Consider the following 23,286-nt stretch of genomic DNA (forward strand, 5'->3'; position numbering starts at 1 on the left):
TAAGCTAGATAGAACCCCGTTAGACCGGGGTGAATTGGTCAGGTCTTCCAAGTGGACCACCATGCTGGAGGCTCCAGCATCCATCGAATATCTCCCCTGCACCATCTCCACCCCCAACTCAACATAGGGCCTGCTTGTGGTAAACCACTGTGTACATGCCTGTACATGTCTCGGCTGACTCCCCCCACGAGTCCAGGTATAAAGGTGACTGCTCCACAGTCCCTTTGTATTCTGGACCGGTTGACCACTCGAGGCACACCTTCATTCTCTTGTTAATAAAAGCCTGTTAGTTACTCGCTTAATCTTAGTCTTTTGAGTTATTGATAGCGCATCAATTTTATTAACAAGATTTTTTATAATGGAGAAGATCCTCACACCAGCATGCCTGGACTTAGATCATCGGGAGGCGGACTCATCCACCAAGTTTACTCACTGGCTTAGGTGTTTTGAAAAATTCCTGATCGCCTCCGCTGCAACGGTCAAATCAGATGAGGACAAACTGGATGTCCTGACCTCCAAAGTGAACCACCGAGTGTACTCGGTCATCCAGGACGCGACCTCGTATGCGGATGCTATCAAGCTCCTCAAGGACCAGCGCACGCGCCCAGTGAATGAGGTGTATGCTAGGCACCTCCTGGGGAGCCGTAAACAACAACCTGGGGAATCGACCGAGGAATACCTTCAGGCACTGTCTGTGCTTGGCCGGGCCTGTGGTTGTAAGGATGTAAAGGCCGCCGTGTACACAGAGGAACTTATCCGGGATGCTTTTGTAGCGGGCCACAGGTCCAATTACACCCAACAGCGACTGCTGGAGCAGAGTGACCTCGATCTCAACAAGGCCTCTGAACTTGCACTATCATTGGACGCAGCCTACCGGGGCATGGATGCCTACTCCTCTGCACTGTGGACGCCGCGGGGAACGACAGCCTGGGACACGGTAGGACCGTCTCATAGCGCCGTGCCACCCCAGCCACATCCCAGCAATGGCCCAACTACCGCAGCAGTGCCCCAAGGCCAGACAGCAGTGCCCCAAGGCCAGAAATGCTACTTCTGTGGCCAGGCCAAACACCCCAGACTGCGCTGCCCGGCGAAAAATGCGATCTGCGGGAAGAAGGGACACTACGCCAGCGTCTGCAGAGCCAAAGCCACCCTGAACCCCAGCAGCGCCGCGTGTGGGCCGTGCGGGCTGCCATCTTGGGCCTCCCCAGCCATGTGCGAACCACTGGAACAGCAGCCATTTTGGACGCCTCCAGCCACATGGGGATCATGGACGCCGCCATCTTGGACGACAGCCGGGACACAACAGGCCCCCAACACCACCTCATCTGATACCCGCAGTGACTCACCGACCCCTACGCTGGCCTCCGTTACGCTGGACCAAGCGAGACCGCACCAACTGGCCCAGTCCACAATGGACATTAAGGTAAATGGTCACGAAACAATCTGCCTTTTTGACTCTGGGAGCACGGAGAGCTTCATCCATCCCGGCACGGTGCGGCGCTGCTCTCTCCCAGTCCTGCCTGCGCACCAGCGGATTTCTATGGCCTCCGAGTCCCAGTCGGCGGACATTGGCGGCTACTGCGTGGTGACACTCGTAGTAGACGGGACTGTGTACGATAATTTTAAACTTCTGGTCCTGCCCCACCTCTGCGCTGCCGTTCTACTGGGGTTAGATTTTCAGTGCCACCTTAAAAGTGTTACGATGGCATACGATGGACCCCTCCCCCCACTCACAGTCCACAGCCAGCAGCTTCAAAATTGCCCGCCGCGCACCAGGTGCAACCTCTCCACACTCAGAGTCACCCCCCCGCCACTGTTTGCTAACCTCACCCCCGACTGTAAGCCGATCGCCACAAAGAGCAGGCGATACAGTGCCGGGGACAGGGTTTTCATTAAAACCGAAGTGGAGCGGCTCCTGAAGGAGGGGATTATTGAGGGCAGCACCAGCCCCTGGCGAGCCCAGGTTGTGGTCGTTAAGACCGGCGAGAAGCAACGCCTGGTCATCGACTACAGCCAGACAATAAACCGCTACACCCTGCTGGACGCTTACCCACTCCCCCGCATAGCTGAGATGGTCAACCAGATCGTGCAGTACCGCGTCTTCTCGACCATTGACCTGAAATCAGCGTACCACCAGCTCCCTATCCGCCCTGAGGACCGCCAGTATACTGCCTTTGAGGCAAACGGCCGCCTCTATCACTTCCTTAGGGTTCCCTTTGGCGTCACCAATGGGGTCTCCGTCTTCCAAAGGGAGATGGACCGGATGGTCAATCAAAATGCATTGCAGGCCACTTTCCCATATCTGGATAATGTGACCATCTGCGGCCATGACTTGCAGGACCATGACGCAAACCTCGAAAAATTCCTCCGCACCGCCCAACTCCTGAACCTGACGTATAACAAGGAGAAGTGCATATTCCGCACAACCCGCCTCGCCATCCTTGGCTGTGTTGTGGAACACAGAGTCATCGGTCCCGACCCCGACCGGATGCGTCCCCTTATGGAACTCCCACTGCCCCACTGCCTCAAGGCCCTGAAGAGGTGCCTAGGATTTTACTCCTATTAGGCCCAGTGGGTCCCCTACTATGCGGACAAGGCCCGTCCGCTGATCAAGTCCACCTCCTTTCCCGTGACGGCAGAGGCCCGCTTAGCCTTCCACCGTATCAAGGAAGACATTGCCAAAGCCACCATGCATGCAGTGGATGAATCCATCCCCTTCCAGGTGGAAAGCGACGCGTCCGACTTTGCCCTGGCTGCTACCCTTAATCAGGCGGGGAGACCCGTGGCCTTCTTTTCAGGAACCCTCCAGGGCCCGGAGACCAGACACTCCGCTGTTGAGAAGGAGGCCCAGGCTATTGTGGAGGCCGTGCGTCATTGGAAGCACTACCTGGCCGGAAAACGATTTACCCTGCTCACTGACCAGCATTCAGTTGCTTTTATGTTTAACAACAAGCAGAGGGGCAAAATCAAAAATGACAAGATCTTGAGGTGGAGAATCGAACTTTCCACCTACAATTACGAGATCTTGTACCGGCCCGGGAAGCTCAATGAACCCCCGGATGCTCTATCGCGTGGCACCTGCGCCAGCGCGCAGATCGATAGACTGCGGGCCCTCCACAATGACCTCTGCCACCCGGGGGTCACCAGGTTCTTCCACTTCATCAAGGCCCGCAACCTGCCTTACTCCATTGAGGAGGTCAGGACCATGACCAGGAACTGCCAAGTCTGCGCTGAGTGCAAACCGCACTTTTATAGACCAGACAGGGCTCACCTGATAAAAGCCACTCGCCCCTTCGAGCGCCTGAGCGTTGATTTTAAAAGGCCTCTCCCCTCCTCCGACCGCAATGTGTACTTCCTCAACATTATTGATGAGTACTCCCGTTTCCCGTTCGCCATCCCCTGCCCGGACATGACCAGTGCCACGGTCATTAAATGTCTGAACGACCTCTTCACCCTGTTCGGTTTCCCCAGCTATATCCATAGCGACCAGGGCTCATCGTTTATGAGCGACGAACTCCGTCAGTACCTGCTCGCTAGGGGTATTGCCACAAGCAGGACCACCAGTTACAACCCCCGGGGGAACGGACAGGTGGAAAGAGAGAATGCGACAGTTTGGAAGGCCGCCCTGCTAGCCTTAAAGGCTAGGGGCCTTCCGACTTCCCGCTGGCAGGATGTGCTCCCCGATGTGCTCCACTCTATTCGGTCACTGCTGTGCACTGCCACTAACGCCACCCCTCATGAGAAAATGTTTGTCTTCCCAAGGAAGTCCACATCGGGGACATCGCTACCACAATGGCTGACGTCCCCAGGTCCGGTCCTACTGAGAAGACACGTGAGGACCCATAAAACCGATCCCCTGGTCGACCTCCTCCATGCCAACCCCCAGTATGCTTACATTGCGTACCCGGACGGGCGGGAGGACACAGTCTCCATACGAGACCTCGCACCCTCGGGGGCCACAGTAACCCACTACCCACTACCACCCCCCCCCACGATCCAATATCCAGCCCCAGCAGACTGCAAGCCTGGGCCCCGGCGACCCGCTCGACACATATGAGGACTACACACCAGTGCCCCAGCCTACGCGGGACTCGACGCCGGAAGCTTCACTACCCCTGCCGTCACCACGTCGATCACAGCGGCAGACAAGACCTCCGGAGAGACTCCAATACACTAACTTTTAATACACTTCACCCCGCCGGACTCATTTTTAAACAAGCGGTGAATGTGGTAAACCACTGTGTACATGCCTGTACATGTCTCGGCTGACTACTCCCATGAGTCCAGGTATAAAGGTGACTGCTCCACAGTCCCTCTGTATTCTGGACCGGTCGACCACTCGAGGCACACCTTCATTCTCTTGTTAATAAAAGCCTGTTAGTTACTCGCTTAATCTCAGTCTTTTGAGTTATTGATAGCGCATCACTGCTCCCCTCAGCATTTTCGCGGGGACACAGGTCAACAGGCTGCACTGGCTCTAGTCATTGCTGGGAGTGAGGTGTGGCAGACGGGGTTAAAACACTGATGGTGGCTGCTACTCCCCCCATGCCAGTCAGAAGAGACCGTAGGGACTGTAAAAAGGACTCAATTGCTGCGGGAGGGAAGTCTGTCCCTGCCTTTTGGGCTGGGGCTGTGGGGTCCTTTCCCTTGTCCTTCCAAGGATTTTTACAGTCTTTTCTCCAGTGACCGTCTTTCCCACACCCATAGCAATTTAACCTAGCCTGAGAGGGCCGGTTCCCCTCCTGGTGCCACTCTTTCTTACTCTGGCTCCCAGGTTTAACCTCATGGACTTTTCCCTTGGGTTGGGGAGCCTCGATACCCCTCATGTTCCTGAAGGCTACTGTGAGCCGGTGGATCACTGCTTCTTCGGTGGTCTGGGGGTTTTGGGGGTCAAACCAAGCCATGACCTGGGCTTGGATCTGGGGTAGGCTGTTTGTCATGAGACACCGGAGCCAGTGAGTCAATTGGACTGGGTCCAGTGCTGCCCACCGTGGCATTCCCGGGCATGCGCTCCGGTAGACTGGCCACAGCCTGTCTGCGAACGCCTGCGGGGACTCCCCTGGGAGCTGCACTGTTCTTTCCACCCGAGCGAACGGGCTACCATCATTGAGTCCCATGGCCTCCAATACCTCATTCTTAAGACCCTCATAATCCCTCTGCCCCCTCTTGCACTCGCCAGATAGGGACTGGAGGAGATCACCTGCCAGGGAAAACAGCAGCATTTTTGCTTGCTCTGCCTCATCGCAGTCATTTGCACAAGCTGCTTGCTCTATCTCCCTGAAGTGCAGAGAGGGGTCTCCCTTTTTAGTGAGCTTGGGGACGTGGCTAACCATGTCCCTGAGCTGGTGGGTGCCATACGGCACCAGAAACTGATTCTGGATGGCCCCTGGGTCATCTTCATCAACGGGCGGACACTGGCCCTGGTCCCAGCCTATCTAGCGGGGCCGGCTGTGCTTCCTCTACCACCTCATCCACCACCCCCCTTTGCTGCCAGAGCTCCTGAAAGCTTGGAGCCGTGGGTGGCGGTCGTGGGACCTCTGATTCCCTGACCAACCTTTCACTGGGTGTTGCCTGTGGGACGGTTTTAATTGGGTTGCCAGTAAAATCTGACTGACCTGCCTTCGGGCTGATCAGACATATCATCCCCTTTGCTCTTTTTAAAGCCATACTCAGGCTTTCTATCTCTGCTCTACAGGGGCCATGATCTGCTTCCTCAAACCCTTGCTCGCAGGCCAGCTTATATGCTGCCTTTACCTCCCTGACCTTTTCCTCCTGCTCTTTTATTTCTTGTATGAGGCGAGCGTTCTCCTCCCGCACCCGCATCTCATTGTTCTTGGCCTCTGCCGCTAGGCACTTCAGGTACTCTGACTCGTACCTCGTGTGGCTTTTGCCCTCACTAAACTGAACTACCAGGCGCTCTACCTTGGCCTGGTATTCTTCGACCTCCCTTTCCCTGTCCCAACTCTCTGCTCTGGCTTCCCTAAGCCTGTGGGTAACCTGCCCAATCCTGCGGGAACCTAACCACAAACAAACCAGTGGGATAAAAAGAAACATATAAGATTGTGAGAGGGCTTGATTGGGTGGATGCGGTGAGGATGTTTCCACTGATGGGTGAGACTAGAACTAGGGGGCATGATCTTAGAATAAGGGGCTGCCCTTTCAAAACTGAGATGAGGAGAAACTTCTTCACTCAGAGGGTAGTAAATCTATGGAATTTGCTACCCCAGAGAGCTGTGGAAGCTGCAACATTAAATAAATTTAAAATGGAGATAGACATTGTCCTAGCAGATAAGGGAATTAGGGGTTACGGGGAGAGGGCAGGGAAGTGGACGTGAGTCTAGATTCAGATCAGCCATGATCCTATTGAATGGTGGAGCAGGCCCGAGGGGCTGTATGGCCTACTCCTGCTCCTATTTCTTATGTTCTTAACTGCTGCTCTCTCCAGACTCAAACCACCGTCTGCTACATCACACACCATTGCCAACATCCTGCCGCGGTCGCCATTTTGTAGGCATTAACACTAGCGGGGTTGGGGTTATTGTCTCTGGCCAATCAGAAGCCTCTGAGCTGCTCCAGGGACCCCCGTGCGGTTTCAAAGTGCTCCCCTATTCCTGGTTCTGACCACCGGACTTATTCGGTAGCGATGTGGACAGAAAATGTGACTCGTGGTTTGGGTGCAAAACAGACCAGTATTTATAGAAACAAAAAGAAACAACTTAAAAATAAACAATACAACACTCCTATGCTCGATACAGCACTTTTACTCAACGCAGTACACTTAGTGTCCACTAGAGCGCTCTTTGCTCAGTGCAACACTCCTTTATTTAAATACAGCACTTTTAAATACAGCTACACCTTGCTCACTACAGCACCATTGCTTAGTGGCTTTTACTTAAAAACAGCACTTTAATACAGAACCCTTAGTGTCCACTGAAGCACTTCTCTGCTTAGTGCAACACCCTTTTTAATAGCACTTTTAATATAGAAACACCTTGCTCACTACAGCACCTTTGCTTAGTGGCTTTTACTTAAAAACAGCACTTTAGTACAGCTACTCTCAGTGTTCACTACAGCCTTATCTGCTAGTGCAACACTGTTACATAAATAGGGGAGGAGAGAACGGACACAACGAGGGAAAATCGACTAAAATCACCGTTCTAACAAAATTCCCACTTAATTCCCACCCCTATACCTAATCTAAGTTGCCTTGTAATGGGCCAGAAAAATATATGCTCACCAATGAAGAACGCCTGCTCCGTGCCCTGCGATCTTTGATCTTCACTGCCCCGAAGTAAAAATACCCCAGTATTTTAAAAGTAAACTGCTGGTGTTCCACTCCTTTAGGCAGGCTCTCATGTTGTAGAGAGCATGGAGGCGAGGCCACAGAGAGAGAGAGAGAGAGAGAAAAAGATGGCTTCTGAGAAGCTATCTTTTATACCCCATTTGGGGCCGAAATCTTCCCGCCCAGATCTGGATGTATCTGGGTTAAACAAAAGGAATCCAAACTGCCCCATTGTCTTGTAATGGGTTTGGATGAATCACCCATTTGTTTAAACTGTTTCCAGTTTAAATGTGTCCTCATTGTCTGTGATGGCTTTGAATAAAGTTGCAGTTTAAATGTGTCCATTGTCTGTGATGGCTTTGAATAAAGTTGCAGTTTAAATGTGTCCTTTGAATAAAGCTGCCGTGGTTTGAACTATTTCCTTGATTGCTTGAGTAAACAGAGTCATTGTCCTTGTGGTCAGACTGAAACCGCAGTAAATCCTTTGTGTACACAAAGTAGCAGTTTCTGTAAACACATCGATTGTCTGCTGCAGGGAGGGGAACTCCCCTTTGATTGGCAGATTGACTGCCCCATTGAACCTTTTCACAGACACATCCAAGCTGCCTTTTCAAGTCCTTTATCTTCTGCCATGCGGTCCGACGGCCATTTTGATCCCTGGATTTTTTAAAGGTGTATCACCCAGGTATTTTTTAATCAAAATTAATCTTCGGAACTGTAGGAAATTTTGAAATTATTGCAAACTCCCTACACACCTTCCCCAGAAGCAGACCCAGTGATCCAGGAAACTAAAGCTTGCCAATGATACAAAGTTAGGTGGGAATGCAAGTTGTGAGGAGGATGCAAAGAGGCTGCAAGGGGATATAGACAGGTTAAGCACGTGGGCAAGAATATGGCAAAAGGAATATAACGTGGAGAAATGAGAAGCTATCCACTTTGGTCGGAAAAATAGAAAAGCAATGTATTTTTTAAATGGTGAGAGACTGGGAAATGTTGGTGTTCAGAGGGACCTGCGTGTCCTTGTACACGAATCGCTGAAAGTTAATATGCAAATACAGCAAGCAATTAGGAAAGCAAATGATAATGTTGGCCTTTATTACAAAAGGATTTGAGTATAAGAATAAAGACATCTTACTGCTATTATATAGGGCCTTGGTGAGACCACACCTGGAGTATTGTGTACAGTTTTGGTTTCCTTACCTAAGGAAGGATATACTTGCCATAGAGGGAGTGCAATGAAGGTTCACCAGACTAGTTCCTGGGATGGGGGGATTGTCCTATGAGGAGAGATTGAGTAGACTAGGCCTACATGCTCTAGAGTTTAGAAGAATGAGAGGTGATCTCATTGAAACATACAAAATTCTTACAGGGCTTGACAGAGTAGATGCAGGGAGGATGTTTCCCCTGGCTGGGGAGTGTAGAATATGGGGTCACAGTCTCAGAATAAGGGGTCGGCCATTTAGTACTGAGATGAGGAGAAATTTCTTCACCCAGAGGGTAGTGATTCTTTGGAATTTTCAACCCCAGACGGCTGTAGATGCTCAGTCGTTGAGTATATTTAAGACAGAGATCGATAGATTTTTGGATATTAAGGGAATCATGGGATATGGGGATAGTGCTGGAAGGTGGAGTTGAGGTAGAAGATCAGCCATGATCTTATTGAATGGCGGAGCAGGCTCGAAGGGCTGAATGGCCCACTCCTGCTCCTATTTCTTATGTTCTTAAAATATTGTAATGAGCATCCTTGCACTGATTCAGGATCCATTTGGGAAATTGGTTTGTACCAGCACTTGATTCATCAGTTCTTCAGCTCGCTTAGTGAATCCCCTTTAAGCTGTTCAGGCTGTCTTTAAATAGCATCATGGACCCATCATTTTCAGGGCCCCGATTAGGCAAGCTACCAGTAAACAGCATGAGTAGCACCAGCAGCCCGCCTGTTCAATGTTAATGAGGCACAGTGTCCAATATTATTACTTAACAATGTCCACATGTTCAGGTACTGGCTGTCTGTGCAGCACTGACTCGACACACAAAGGCTTTCACCTTGTGTGTCCAATTGCTGTTATGGGAAATAAATTTGCTGGAGCAATTGATTTGATATATTAATGTGGCTTGTTTAATGTACCAGAATACTATTAAAAAGTGACTGTGACAAAGGAGAATAATAAATTCTGAAACAGGAAGTGTGTACAGAGAAGTAAAATGAGAGCTTCTTATCTTAGAATGCTGCAGTCTCCAAGGGTCTACTGACCTGGATCTTCTTTATTATTATTAATAATATTGCAGGATTCAGAGAAATGGATTGTTGGCTGAGATAATTTATCTAAATAACAATCTAGGGCCTGTTGTACATTCCTCCCTCCATGCTATGCGGATTTACCATTTTTCGGTTAACAGAATAAATAGTTCTGGGAAGAATCTGGAGCATCTCTATCAATTTCTCAGAATAAGCCACGAGAAACTTAATGTTCCTTCAAGTGGCCTTTATCTTCTCTCCACATCAACCCAAATAACTTTCAACCTTTTTAATACCAGTTCTCTTATCTCAGTGTGATCTTAATCATTTATCATTTTTGTCCAATTTTCACTCTGCTTCTTCCCCCTCTTCTAAGGTACTGAATCATTTTTTTAATTCATTCTCAGGATATGGGTATTGCTAGCAAGGCCAGCATTTATTGCCCATCCCAAGTTGCCCTTGAGAAAGGTGGTGAGCATCCTTCTTGAATTTCTGCAGTCCATGTGGTGAAGGTACTCCCATAGTGTTGTTAGGGAGGGAGTTCCAGGATTTTGACCCAGTGATGATGAAGGAGCAGTGATATATGTCCAAGTCGGAATGGTGTATGACTTGGAGGGAACCTGGAGGTGATGGTGTTTCCATACACCTGCTGCTCTTGTCCTTCTAGTTGGTTGAGGTCATGGGTTTGTGAGGTAGTGCCGAAGAAGCTTTGGCGAGTTGCTGCATTGTATCCTGTAGGTAGTACACATTTGGATGGTTCAGCTGGTGGATAGGGTGCCAATCAAGTGGACTTCTTTTTTCTGGATGGTGCCGAGATTCTTGAGTATTATTCCAGCTGCACCCATCCAGGCAAGTGGAGAGTATTATACGACACTCCTGATTTGTGCCTTGTAGGTGATGAAGAGGCTTGCTCAATAATGGGTCATGGCACTGGGACCCTCTGGTACCTTATCAAAGTGACTATTCTTGTGTGAGTACCAGCAGCCAATGTGACTATGGAGGGCATTAAAGGCAACAGCAATGATATTGTTACCCAACAAGTCTTCTAGCAGGTGTGACTGGATAGCAATCAGCAATATGTACCTTGACTGATTTTCCTCTTCCCTACCCCAGGTCCACTGAGGCAAATCATAATGCCATCACTGCTGTCCTGGCTGCGATCAGGTAACTCAGCATAGAGTCTGAAGACTGTAGATACTAAGCAGTGCTCGCCATATTTTTGTACAATCGTTTAGCTGTTCACAATAGAAAGGGGCTCAGCACCACACCCAATTGGCATTTCAGGGCTAATGGAGACCCATCTCCGTGGGTAAGCTCTTTTTCTCAGACTGCTCTCCATACCTATCAGCTGAGTTTAAATTATTAATATAAACAAATTGGTTAATTTAATCTACAGCCTCAACTCATCAACTCTGCACACGTATTGTCAGGTTTCAGTTCTCTGCTTGCACTTCGATAACACTGCATTGCTGATGAGGTACAATCTGCCTTAATTTAGATAAAATAAACACAACAAAGCAGTAAAGTGGGACCAAAAGATTTCACCAGTGTTTTTTAATTACACTGCTAACAAACTCAATTCCTTCTGTGATAATTAAAAACATTCAGTATGTGATTGCCTTTTCCTGCAGCGTAAACATATTTGACCAGTTTTCTCTCTGTTTCTGAATCCAAGTTATTAATATAAATTAGAAATAGTAGATGTCTCAATACTGATGCCCGGGATACCCCATTCAATATATCCCCCACCCTTATCTCAACAGCACTCCCTTCAGACAATTTTAATGCTGTCTTCTAATAGTAACACAGAAGCCGCTAGCCAGGCCAATTTTCCCCAAATTGTTATGCGCGACATTAAAGCAACAAAAAGTTAATTTAATAAAACATAACATTAAGAGAACATGATGAATGAGAGAGAAACTGTTTCCACTAGCAGGAGGGTTAGTAACCAAAGATTTAAGATAATTGGCAAAAAAGCCAGGGGGGAGATGAGGAGAATTCTTTTTACTCAGCGAGTTGTTATGATCTGGAATGCACTGCTGGAAAGGGTGCTGGAAGTGGATTCAATAGTAACTTTCAAAAGGGAATTGGGTATATACAGAAAAAGGAAACATTTCCGAGCTACGGGGAAAGAGCAGGGGGTTTTGACTAATTCGATAGCTCTTTCAAAGAGCCGGCACAGGTTTGATGGTTTGAATAGCCTCCTTCTTGCTGTATCATTCTATGATTCTAAGTAAGAAAAGAGATCATCAGACTAACTTGAAGTGTGCTAATATAATACCACTATTGATTTGTGGATTGATACTGTAGTAATGTTAACTTTTAGCCTTTGTTTGTTAAATAGGGATGAATAATTCTTAAATTGTTATCTCTTAAAATAGTTACAAGTGCACTAAGATGGTAACCATTGAACTTTTGAATGGAGGCTGATGCTTACAGTGCTGGCAGGTGTGAAGTAACCACCTGCTTAATGAGTGAAGGTAATTGGAGATGTGCCATTGCACACTGGTTCCTAAGAGCTGTAATCACTGGTATGGGTGAAAGGACAACAGTTCTTGTGGAAACTATTACCCCCTATAAAAAGTTTACAGGCCAATGCAGATTTTAGGAAGATCTGATTGAGGACCTGTGCATGAGAGGAATGCAGTTCACGAAGGATTCTGTAGTTGAGCTGTGCCAGCTATTGCCTGAAGACCCACTGCTAAGATAAACAGCGCTGACAGCTCGGCCCGTGGCTATAAAAGTTACTACCACAATCAATCTCTATGCCACCAGCTCCTATCAAGCAGCCACAGGGGTCCTATGTAACATGACTCAGGGTGTCGTACAGGCAAGCATTTGTTAGGTCACTGACTCCATTTTTACGAGAGCTGGAGAATTCATACAATTTGGCTGCAGTGTGATACATCCATACAGTTTTATCAATCTGCTGTTTTCCCCAAAGCACAAGTTGCAATAGATGGCACTCACAGAGCAGTGCATGCTCCTACACTAAACACTCTGAACTTGTTGCATAGAAAGGAGTTCCAATTGTTGAATGCTTAGATAACATGTGACCAGCTCCATCGAACTCTCCACCTCAATGCCAAATTTGTTTGAAGTTGTCATGACATCTTCGTCCTCATCTGTACAAGAAAGAACACCAAATGAGCGGATGGATTAGGGCAATGAAGCATATCCATTACTTACATGGATAATGGCCCCTCTATGTGTTTTACCTGTCCATTGATCAGTTAATTTTCTAGTAGTTAGGCAGCTCTTATTCTGATGCCAATTGCAATCAGCCTCTGTGTGTGGATTACTGAAACTTGAAAACCTTACAGCATCCAGAGATATTCTTCTCCCAAGTGAATTTGGAATACATTGCCTTTAGAATCGTTTGGAGGTCCACTTGCCAAAAAATGTAGTGAGCCTGGGGTTCAGGATCCACCTTACTCCTTAAATTATTTGACCATTGTATAAGGATAGATACAATAAGATCACTATTGTATCTCTAATTATACTTGATCTCAAGGTAAGGCAAAAAGCTGGCAAACCTGCTGATTTTAGAGTGCACAAATTAAATGTAGTGTCCTTCTTTAAAATCTAATACCATCATGGGGGTTTAATTAGCCTTGATTTTTAAACTTACAAACCCATAACGTGCAACACCATTAAAATCGGAAGACAGAATTTAGTTATCAGGCTACATACTTTATGGAGTATCATCTCAAATACTCCAATACCGCACACCACAAGACAATAATTCACAAGAGCCCATTTGGACATGCCACATGGTGAGACATTCCATTTTGCACCAGAATTCTGCTGTGAAATCGTGCTGAACAAATTTTCATTGCTTGTGTTACACATTGTGACAATAACAAACTCCACATGAAAGCATTGATTCTCATTAAGCTTTAACATTAATCTTTAGTGGTCAGTATAATATTATCACAGTCTGACAGCACAGGCTCCACCATCAGAGTTTTTCTTTTTCTCCATTTATCAGTTATCCTCATATTGTTTCAATCATTGTCAATGAGGTAATTTATTTAAAACAACATTACAAGTTAAATCTACACATATAATTTACTAAGTTTAACTGTTTCAGGTTATACTCTGAAATTGTGACCTAATGTAGTTGGACGGCGTTTGTGGATTGTGCAGGAAATTTATAAGTTGAGACAGTGGCCTCGACTTGAATGCCCCCCACCTGGCGGAAGCCAGTAAAATAAAATGGGACAGTTAACTACTCTTTCCACGTCCCAATATGACGGACTGTAATTTTAAAGCTGGCGGGGTCCTCTTATAATATGCAAGCCCTGAAATTTTAAAGCCCGCTTGGCCGGCTTCCCACGTTCTACCCTCTATAAACTTGAACTCATCCAAAGCTCTGCTGCCCGTGTCCTAACTCGCACCAAGTCTCGTTCACCCATCACCCCTGTGCTCGCTGACCTACATTGGCTCCTGGTTAAGCAGCACCTCGATTTTAAAATTCTCATCCTTGTTTTCAAATCTCTCCATTGCCTCACCCCGCCCTATCTCTGTAATCTCCTCCAGCCCCACAACCCTATGAGATATCTGCGCTCCTCTAATTCTGGCCTCTTGAACATCCCTGATTTCAATCACGCCACCATTGGTGGTCGTGCCTTCAGCTGCCTCAGTCCTAAGTTCTGGAATTCCCTCACTAAACCTCTCTGCCTCTCTTCCCCTCTTTCCTCCTTTAAGATGCTCCTTAAAACCTACCTTTTTGACCAAGTTTTTGGTCACCTGCCCTAATATTTCCTTATGTAGCTCAGTGTCAAATTTTGCTTTATAGCGCTCCTGTGAAGCACCTTGGGACATTTTACTATATTAAACTTGTTACATAGAAACATAGAAGATAGGAGCAGGAATAGGCCATTCGGCCCTTCGAGCCTGCTCTGCCATTCAACGAGATCATGGCTGATCATCCAAACCCTAGCACCTGGTCCCTACACCGACAGCCATCCCACCCAAGCCCTATCCCTGTAACCCCACGTATTTAATCCCCCCTAACACTAAGGGCCAATTTTTTTATCATGGCCAATCAACCTAACCCGCACATCTTTGGACTGTGGGAGGAAACCGGAGCACCCGGAGGAAACCCACGCAAACACGGGGAGAATGTGCAAACTCCACACAGACAGTCACCCGAGGCCGGATTTGAACCCGGGTCCCTGGCGCTGTGAGGCAACAGTGCTAACCACTATGCCACCGTGCCGCCCCTTATTGTTATTGTTGTTGTTGTTCAGTCCTGAGGAGGGGAGCAGTGGTGGCCTCCCTGCTAGGCCAGAGCTGCTAGGATCTGCATCAAGGCCCAGCAGAGGCCCAGTGAGGTAAGTTACATGCAAGCCACAAATCCAATGGAGAGAAGAGCCAGGAGGATGATCCCTGACATCAAAGGATAAAGTTATGAAGAACACTGGAAAAATTGGGGCTCTTTAGCCTTAAAGTAGGCAGCTGAGAGGAGACCTGGCACAAGTATGCAAGATATTAAATAGTATAAACAAGGTAAATCAAGAACCCCTAAGATTAAGTGATTGGGCAAAACTGTGACAGATGTGGGAAAATGTGAGGTCATCCACTTTGGACCTAAGAAAGATAAATCAGAGTAGTTTCTAAATGGTGGGCAGCTAGGAACTGTGGAGGAGCAGAGAGATTTAGGGGTTCAAGTACAGAAATCACAAAAAGATAGTGGACAGGTATAAAAAATAATTTAAAAGGCTAATGAAATGTTGGCCTTTACCTCAAGAGGGCTGGAATACAAAGGGGTGGAAGTATGCTACAGCTGTATAAAGCTCTGGTTAGAACCCATCTGGAGTACTGCATTCAATTCTGTGCACCACACCTCAGAAAGGATATATTGGCCTTGGTGGGGGTGCAGCACAGATTCACCAGAATGATACCAGGTCTAAAAGGGTTAAATTATGAGGACAGGTTGCATAGGCTAGGCTCGTATTCCGTTGAGTAAAGAAGATTAAAGGGTGATCTAATTGAGGTTTTTAAGGATTAAAGGATTCGATAGGACAGATAGAGAGAAACTATTTCCTCTGGTGGAGAGTGCAGAACAAAAGGACATAACCTTCAAATTCGAGCTAGGCCATTCATGGGTAATGTCAGAAAGCACTTCTTCACACAAAGGGTAGTGGAAATCTGGAACTTTCTCCCCCATAAAGCTGTTGAGGCTACATCAATTGAAAATGTCAAAACTGAGGTTGATAAGATTTTTGTTAGGTAAGGGTACCAAGCTGGGTAGATGGAGTTACACATCAGATCAGCCATGATCTAATTGAATGGCGGAACAGACTCGAGGGGCTGAATGGCCTACTCATGTTACTATGTTCCCACTTCAAGGTACACCATGATAGTAAAACAGAAAGAAATTGGCTAAAATTGATGAAAAGACAATTTAAGTCAGATATCACACTTTTTCATGTAAAGTGTGATCAACACTTGGAATGGCAAATTGGCCAAGTTCACGGAGATGTAAACAGATTGAATCAAGATACAGTTAGACAATGTAATGGGGAACTGAAAGTTTTTTTTAGATGGATGATCTAAGATGGATTGAATGGACCCCCTCATCTGTATCTATCCTGTGTTGTTGGGAAGAGTTCTCTTTCTGAACAGCACGGGACTTGGCTACTGCTACAGTTATCTATGGAATCCTTGCATAAGAACATAAGAAATAGGAGCTAGAGTAGGCCATTTGGCCCTTCGAGCCTGTTCTGCCATTCAACAAGATCATGGCTGATCTTCTACCTCAACTCCACCTTCCCGCACTATCCCCATATCCCTTAACTCCCTTAGTTCCCAGAAATGTATCGACCTCTGTCTTGAATATACTCAACGACAGCTCTCTCAGATAGAGAATTCCTAAGATTCACAATCCTTTGAGTGAAGAAATTTATCCTCATCTCAGTCCTAAATGCCCAACCCCTTATTCTGAGACTGTGACCCCGTGTTCTAGATTCCCCAACCAGGGGAAACATTTTCTCAGCATTAACCTGTCAAGCCCCTTAAGAATTTTGTATGTTTCAATTAGATCACCTCTCATTCTTCTTAATTCCAGGGAATATAGGCCTAGTCTACTCAATTTCTCCTCATAGGACAATCCCCTCATCCCAGTAACCAGTCTAGTGAACCTTTGTTGCACTCCCTCTAAGGCAAGTATATCTTTCCTTAGGTAAGGAGACCAAAACTGTACACAGCACTCCAGGTATGGCCTCACCAATGCCCTGTATAACCATAGTAAGACTTCTTTACTCTTATACTCTAATCCCTTTGTAGCAGAAGCTAACATACCATTTGCTTTCCTAATTGCTTGCTGTACCAGCATGTTAACTTTCTGTGATTCATGTAGAAGGACACCCAGATCCCTCTGACTGCAAACATTTCCCAGTCTCTCACCATTCAAAAAATATTCTGCTTCTTTGTTTTTCCTATCAAAGTGGATAATTTCACACTTCCCCACATTGGATTCCATTTGCCATGTTCTTGCCCACTCAGTTAACCTATCTATATCTCTCTGCAGCCTCTTTGCGTTCTCTTCACAGATTACTTTCCCACCTAACTTTGCAACATCAGCAAATTTGGATATGTTACACTCAGTCCCTTTATCTAAGTCATTAATATAGATTGTAAATAGCTGAGGCCCAAGCACTGATCCTTGCGGTACCCTGCTAGTTACAGCCTGCCAAACCGAAAACGCCCCATTTATTCCTACTCTCTGTTTTCTGTCCATTAGCCAGTCCTCAATCCATGCTAATATATTACTCCCAATCCTATGAGTCCTAATTTTGTGTAGTAACCCCTTGTGTGGCACCTTATCGAATGCTTTTGAAAATCCAAATACACTACATCCACTGGTTCCCCCTTATCCATCCTATTAGTTACATCTTCAAAAATCTCTAACAGATTTGTCAAACACGATTTCCCTTTCATAAAACCATGTTGACTCTGCCTAATCATATTACAATTTTCTAAGTGCCCTGTTACCACGTCCCTAATAGATTCTAGCATTTTGCCTACTACTGATGTCAGGCTAACTGGCCTATAGTTCCCCGTTTTTTCTCTTCCTCCTTTCTCAAATAGCGGGGTTATGTTTGCTACCTTCCAATCCTTAGGGACTGTTCCAGAATTTAAGGAATCCTGGAAGATTAATACCAGTGCATCCACTATCACTACAGCTACCTCTTTTTAAACCCTAGGATGCAGGTTGTCAGGTCCAGGGGATTTGTCGCCACTTAGTCACATTAATTTCTCCAGTACTACAGGGGTGAAATTGTGTGCCTTCGCGCCTCCCGTTAGCGCTCCCGAGGGGCGCTAACAGAGTGCAAATGGCTTTGCGACCAGGCGCAGCGCTGACATCGACTCTCGCCATATTCGACAGGAGTTTTGTGGCGGCGCTATGGCGTTGCGCCCTGATCTCCTTCACCCGGAGTTCGTGATGTCATCAGCGTGCACATCGCCAAAGTAGTGTCCCGGATCCAAAATTGACTTCCATCCCCTGCAGCAGCACCGGTCGAAAACACCGACAGGTGCAGGAGGCGTGCATCGGGTGGACGGCCACTTCGATGGCAATGATTAAAGGCGAGGTGGCCGAGGTACATGAAAAAAATTTACCTTTCCTGTTCTAGTTTTTTTCGCAGGTTCCTGCCCGCGATCGATCAGCCCAGCACTCTGCTTGAGTGTTAGCACCCCAAAATGATCGATACCGAATTTTCCCCCTTGGTTCCCCATTATTTCCAGAATGTTTTTTGTCTTCTACCGTGAAAGCAGGATTTTCATTGGGCCGTGGAGTCGGGATTGGAGGCGTGTGGGAGGTTAAAATCCCAAAATCAGGGGTCCCACACCCAAACCCACCTCCATGCCAGTTTCAAAGGAGGCGGGTACCCGCCCCGCACTGGGACCCGCCTACCCGAGACGGGAAGGGATTAGTGCCAAATAACTACCTCTTAACAGGCAGTTTTTAGCCTAATCCCTATTTTTAAGTTTGAAGTGTGGAATTCCCGATGGCTCCAAACCACGCCAAGTTAGAGGAGGCGGGCCGTCGGGTTGAAGGACTTGAAGGGGTCAAGATGTCGGTGTTCAGGTGAGTGATGTGTGCATGAGTGCAAAGGTAAGTGTGTTTGGTGTGTCTAAAGTGATTAAAGAAGTTTAAATGACCTTTTCTTACCTATTCAGCCTTCCTTCCTTTAGGTCCCGGGAGTCCCTCATCTCACCGGCACAGAAAGCAGAATGGCTGCGAACTGTCAAAAGTGACAGCCTTCAGCTTACTGTGCAGGAGAGATTTCTGACTGAGTCTGTGGAGAAGGACTCAGGTTAGAAGTAAGACTGTCAGTGTTTGACAGCTTCAAACAGCTTTCAAACACTGATATTTCATCTGTCAAAACCTCTTGACAGATGAAATTTCAGTCTGTGGCATCACCTGTTGCCAGGTGGCCCTTAATTGGCCTGCTGAGCCCGCTGGGCGGGCTCCACAAGGTCAATCGAGTTAAAATCGCGTGGATTGGCCGCATCTCGATGGAGGCGGGACTACAACCCTGAAAGTTGTAGTCCCGCCTCCAACCCGACGCCTGAATGAAAATCCTGCCCAAAGTATTTGTTTAATGTCTCTGCCATTTCCTTATTGCCCATTATAATTTCTCCTGTCTCTGCCTCTAATGGACCCATGTTTACTTTCACTAATCTCTTCCTATTTACATACCTATAGAAATATTTACAATCTGTTTTTATGTGTCTTGCTAATTTATTCCCATATTCTTTTTCTCTTTCTTTATCAATTTCTTGGTCCTCCTTTGCTGAATTTTAAAATCCTCCCAATCCTCAGTCTTACAACTCTTTTTGGCAACAATATAAGCCTCTTCCTTTGATCTAATACTATCTTTAACTTCTCTTGTTAGCCATGATTGGACCACTTTTCCTATGGGATTTTTGTGCCTTAAAGGAATGTATATTTGTTGTAAATTATGAATTAATTCTTTAAATGCTAGCCATTGCTTGTCTACCATCATAGCTTTTAATGTAGTGTCCCAATCTACCTTAGCCAACTCACCTCTCATACCTACGTAGTTTGCTTTGTTTAGATTTTAACACCTTAGTTTTGGACTTAACTAGATCACTTTCAAACTCAATATAAAATTCTATCACATTATGGTCACTGTTCCCTAAAGGCCCCTTTACTACAAGATTATTAATTAAGCCTTTCGCATTGCACAATACGAGATCTAAAATAGCCAGTTCCCTAGTTGGTTCCTCAACATACTGATTGAGAAAACTATATTGTATACATTCCATGAACTCGTCCTTCACACTATTACTGCAAATTTGGTTTACCCAGTCTATATGTAGATTAAAGTCCCCCATGATTACTGTAATACCCTTGTTAAATGCACCTCTAATTTGTTGATTTATACTCTGCCCTGCACTACAACTATTGTTTAGGGGTCGATAAACAACTCCCACCAATATTTTCTGCCCCTTGCTGTTTCTTAGCTCCACCCACACTGATTCTACTTCTTGATTTTCCGAGCTAAGGCCCTTTCTCTCTACTGTCTTTATCCCACCCTTCATATCAGGGCTACTCCTCCTCCTTTTCCATTTTGCCAATCCCTTCTAAAAGTTATGTATCCGGAAATATTTAGTTCCCAACCTTGGTCACTTTGCAACCACATCTCCGTAATGGCTATTACATCAAAGCTATTAATTTCTAGCTGTGCTATTAATTCATCTATTTTGTTTTGAATGCTTCACGCATTCAGATATAACGCCTTTAGCTTTGACTTTTTTTGATTTTTCCCCGATGTCACCTTTGTTACTGATGCCTTATTACCTTTGTTACTCTCTCTGTCCCTTCATGACCCATGCAGCTTATTTTTACCCAAAACTCTGCTCTGCTCTAGAGCCTTGACGTTTCTCTTGCTGCTTTTAAATTTTCTTTCCTGAATCCACCCCTCCCCACCCCCCCCACCCCCTCATTAGTTTAAAGCCCTGTCTACTGCCCTAGTTATTCAATTCGCCAGGACACTGATTTCAGCCCGGTTAAAGTGGAGTCCATCCCAACGGAACAGCTCCCTCTTTCTCCAGTACTGGTGCCAGTGCCCCATGAACATAAGAACATTAGAAATAGGAGCTGGAGTAGGCCATTTGGCCTCACGAGCCTGCTCCACCATTCAATAAGATCATGGCTGATCTTCTACCTCATCTCCAGTTTCCTGCACTATCCCCATATCTCTTGATTCCCTTAATATCCAAAGATCTATCGATCTCTGTCTTGAATATACTCAACAATTGAGCTTCCACAGCCCTCTGGGTTAGAGAATTCCAAACATTCACTACCCTCTGAGTGAGGAAATTTCAGTCCTAAATGGCCGACCCCTTATTCTGAGACTGTGACCCCTGGTTCTAGACTCCCCCAGCCAGGGGAAACATCCTCCCTGCATCTACCCTGCCAAGCCCTGTAAGAATTTTGTATGTTTCATTGAGGTCACCTCTCATTCTTCTAAACTCTAGAGAATATAGGCCTAGTCTACTCAATGAACTGAAACCCCTGCTTCCCACACCACTCTTTCAGCCATGCACTTAACCTTCTAATCTGCTTATCCCTATGCCAATTGGTATGTGGTTCAGGTAACAATCCAGAGATTATTACCTTTGAGGTTCTGCTTTTTAATTTGGACCCCAACTCCTCAAACTCTCTCAGCAGAACCTCATTCCTAGTTCTACCTATGTCATTGGTTCCTAGGTGGACCATGACAACTGGATCCTCCCCTGCCCACCTCCAGGCTGCGATTTCACCAGCGGAGGCGGGATCGCGGCGGGAAAGGTGGTTGGTGGCTTCCGGTCCTGTTCTCGGCTGCAGCCGCTCTGTACAAAGGATTTTCCGTTACTCGGGCTTGTTATGCCCACCCTGCGGGCTGCCCGACCAATTAAAAGGAAGTGGGTCTGATGACGTCATTTGATGACGCATCATCAGCCGGTTTCCTTAAAGGGGCCATGGCCGCATTCATTTTGACAGTTGTGCTGTCAGCATTCTACAGCATTGAGGTGCTACAAACACTGACAAGCACTGCACAAAGGTACACAGCTGCACCCAGGCTCTCACATGACTCCCTCCATATGCTTAGGGATGGACTCACAGCATGCAGGGAGGTTCTCTTACCTTCCAATGGGCGGAAGAGACCTCCCCAGGACACCAACGCAGCCTGGTTGCACATTGTACAGGAGGGCAAAAGCAGGGATGTCATCAGAAAGACCTGGCTGTAGTGGCGTAAACCTTTCAATTATCTCAGTAGATCACGAAACGTTACTGCAAAGCCACACTCAACCTTATCCTGCTGTGCCACTCATCACATCTCCAACACTCTGCCTTCCTTATCCTACGCCTGCACATTCCGATCTACTTACCTGACGTGATTGCCGAACGACGTGAACCCCATTAAAAATGTGGTAAAATAGAAAATGGCTGGCAAAATAGTAGAAAACAAGCACTTAACAAGCAGTTAAGTATCTTAAATGCCTCCCCCACCGCTTGGTGTCGGGTATGTTCTGAAATCGCAGACCCGACACTTTGCAAACTTACATGGAGGCAGGTTCGCAGCAGGTTCCCAACCCACTGTCAATCATTTTGATTTTGACAGTGGATCCGCCTCCAAACCCACACTCTGAGCGCTGGCAAAATTCAGCCCCAAGTTCTTCTCCAGCCGCGAGGAGATGTCTTTAACCCGGGCACCGGGCAGGCAACACAGCCTTCAGTACTCCCTGTCATGGCTGCAGAGAACAGTATCTCTTCCCCTGACTATACTGTCGCCTACCACTGCCACATTCCTTTTTACTCTCCCCACTTGAATGTCCTCCTATACCATGGTGCCGTGGTCAGTTTGCCCATCCACCCTGCAGTCCTTGTTCTCATCCATACAGGCAGCAAGTACCTCGTACCTGTTGGACAAGGTCAAGGGCTTGCCTCCTGCTTTCCTTTTATAGGCAATGCAAGGCAATATCAAGTTTACAAATATCACAATTATGTACTTAAGCTTTTAAGGTTCCCAGTATTTACAGACTCTACATAAATGCATTTGAAATGAAGTAGAAAATTCTAGAAATACTTTGCAGATGCAACAGCTTCTGAAAAGACAGAAGACAGGTTAATGTTTAGAATAGAGATCCTTTGCGAGGTGTCCCACATGGTCAGATACCCTGCTGACAGTCACTGTTGGATTCACACATAAAGAATGGTCACTTGGAAGGGTTAGCATAGGTCTAATGGAACCGTACCCCACTGTGAGTCAACGGGCTCGATTTTGCCAGACCCGAGGAGGCGGGATTGGAGGCGTGAGTTGTAAAAATCGCAAAAAATGGTGGGAGGCTCCAATCCCGCCTCCGAGCAATTTTCCCACATTCGTGGTTTCAGATCCCGTTTTCATTGCGCCTCCAAGTGGTGGGATAGGCCCTTAAGGCCCTTAACTACCAGTTAATTGCCTCTATAATCCCATTTTGAGAGGCCTTTCTGATTCTAGCACATTTCTCCCATGCCGTACGTCTCTGGAACACGCCAGTTAATCCTGGCAGCCTCACAAGTGGATTGCTTACTAACAGCTGCAACTTCACCATTAAAAAGGAGTTTTCACCAATGATCATTTGCAGGTGGCAGAACTCTGTTGCCTCAGGTCTGGGGGAACTTTTAGCAGGGCTACTCATTGTTGTGGAAGGTTGGATCCTGACACCCATCCTGACCTCCTGGGAAACCTCTCTCCCCACCTTGACT

The sequence above is a fragment of the Somniosus microcephalus genome, chromosome 1 (genome assembly GCF_052327205.1).
Source record: "Somniosus microcephalus isolate GS21.2 chromosome 1, FLI_Smic_1.0, whole genome shotgun sequence".
Taxonomy (NCBI): domain Eukaryota; kingdom Metazoa; phylum Chordata; class Chondrichthyes; order Squaliformes; family Somniosidae; genus Somniosus; species Somniosus microcephalus.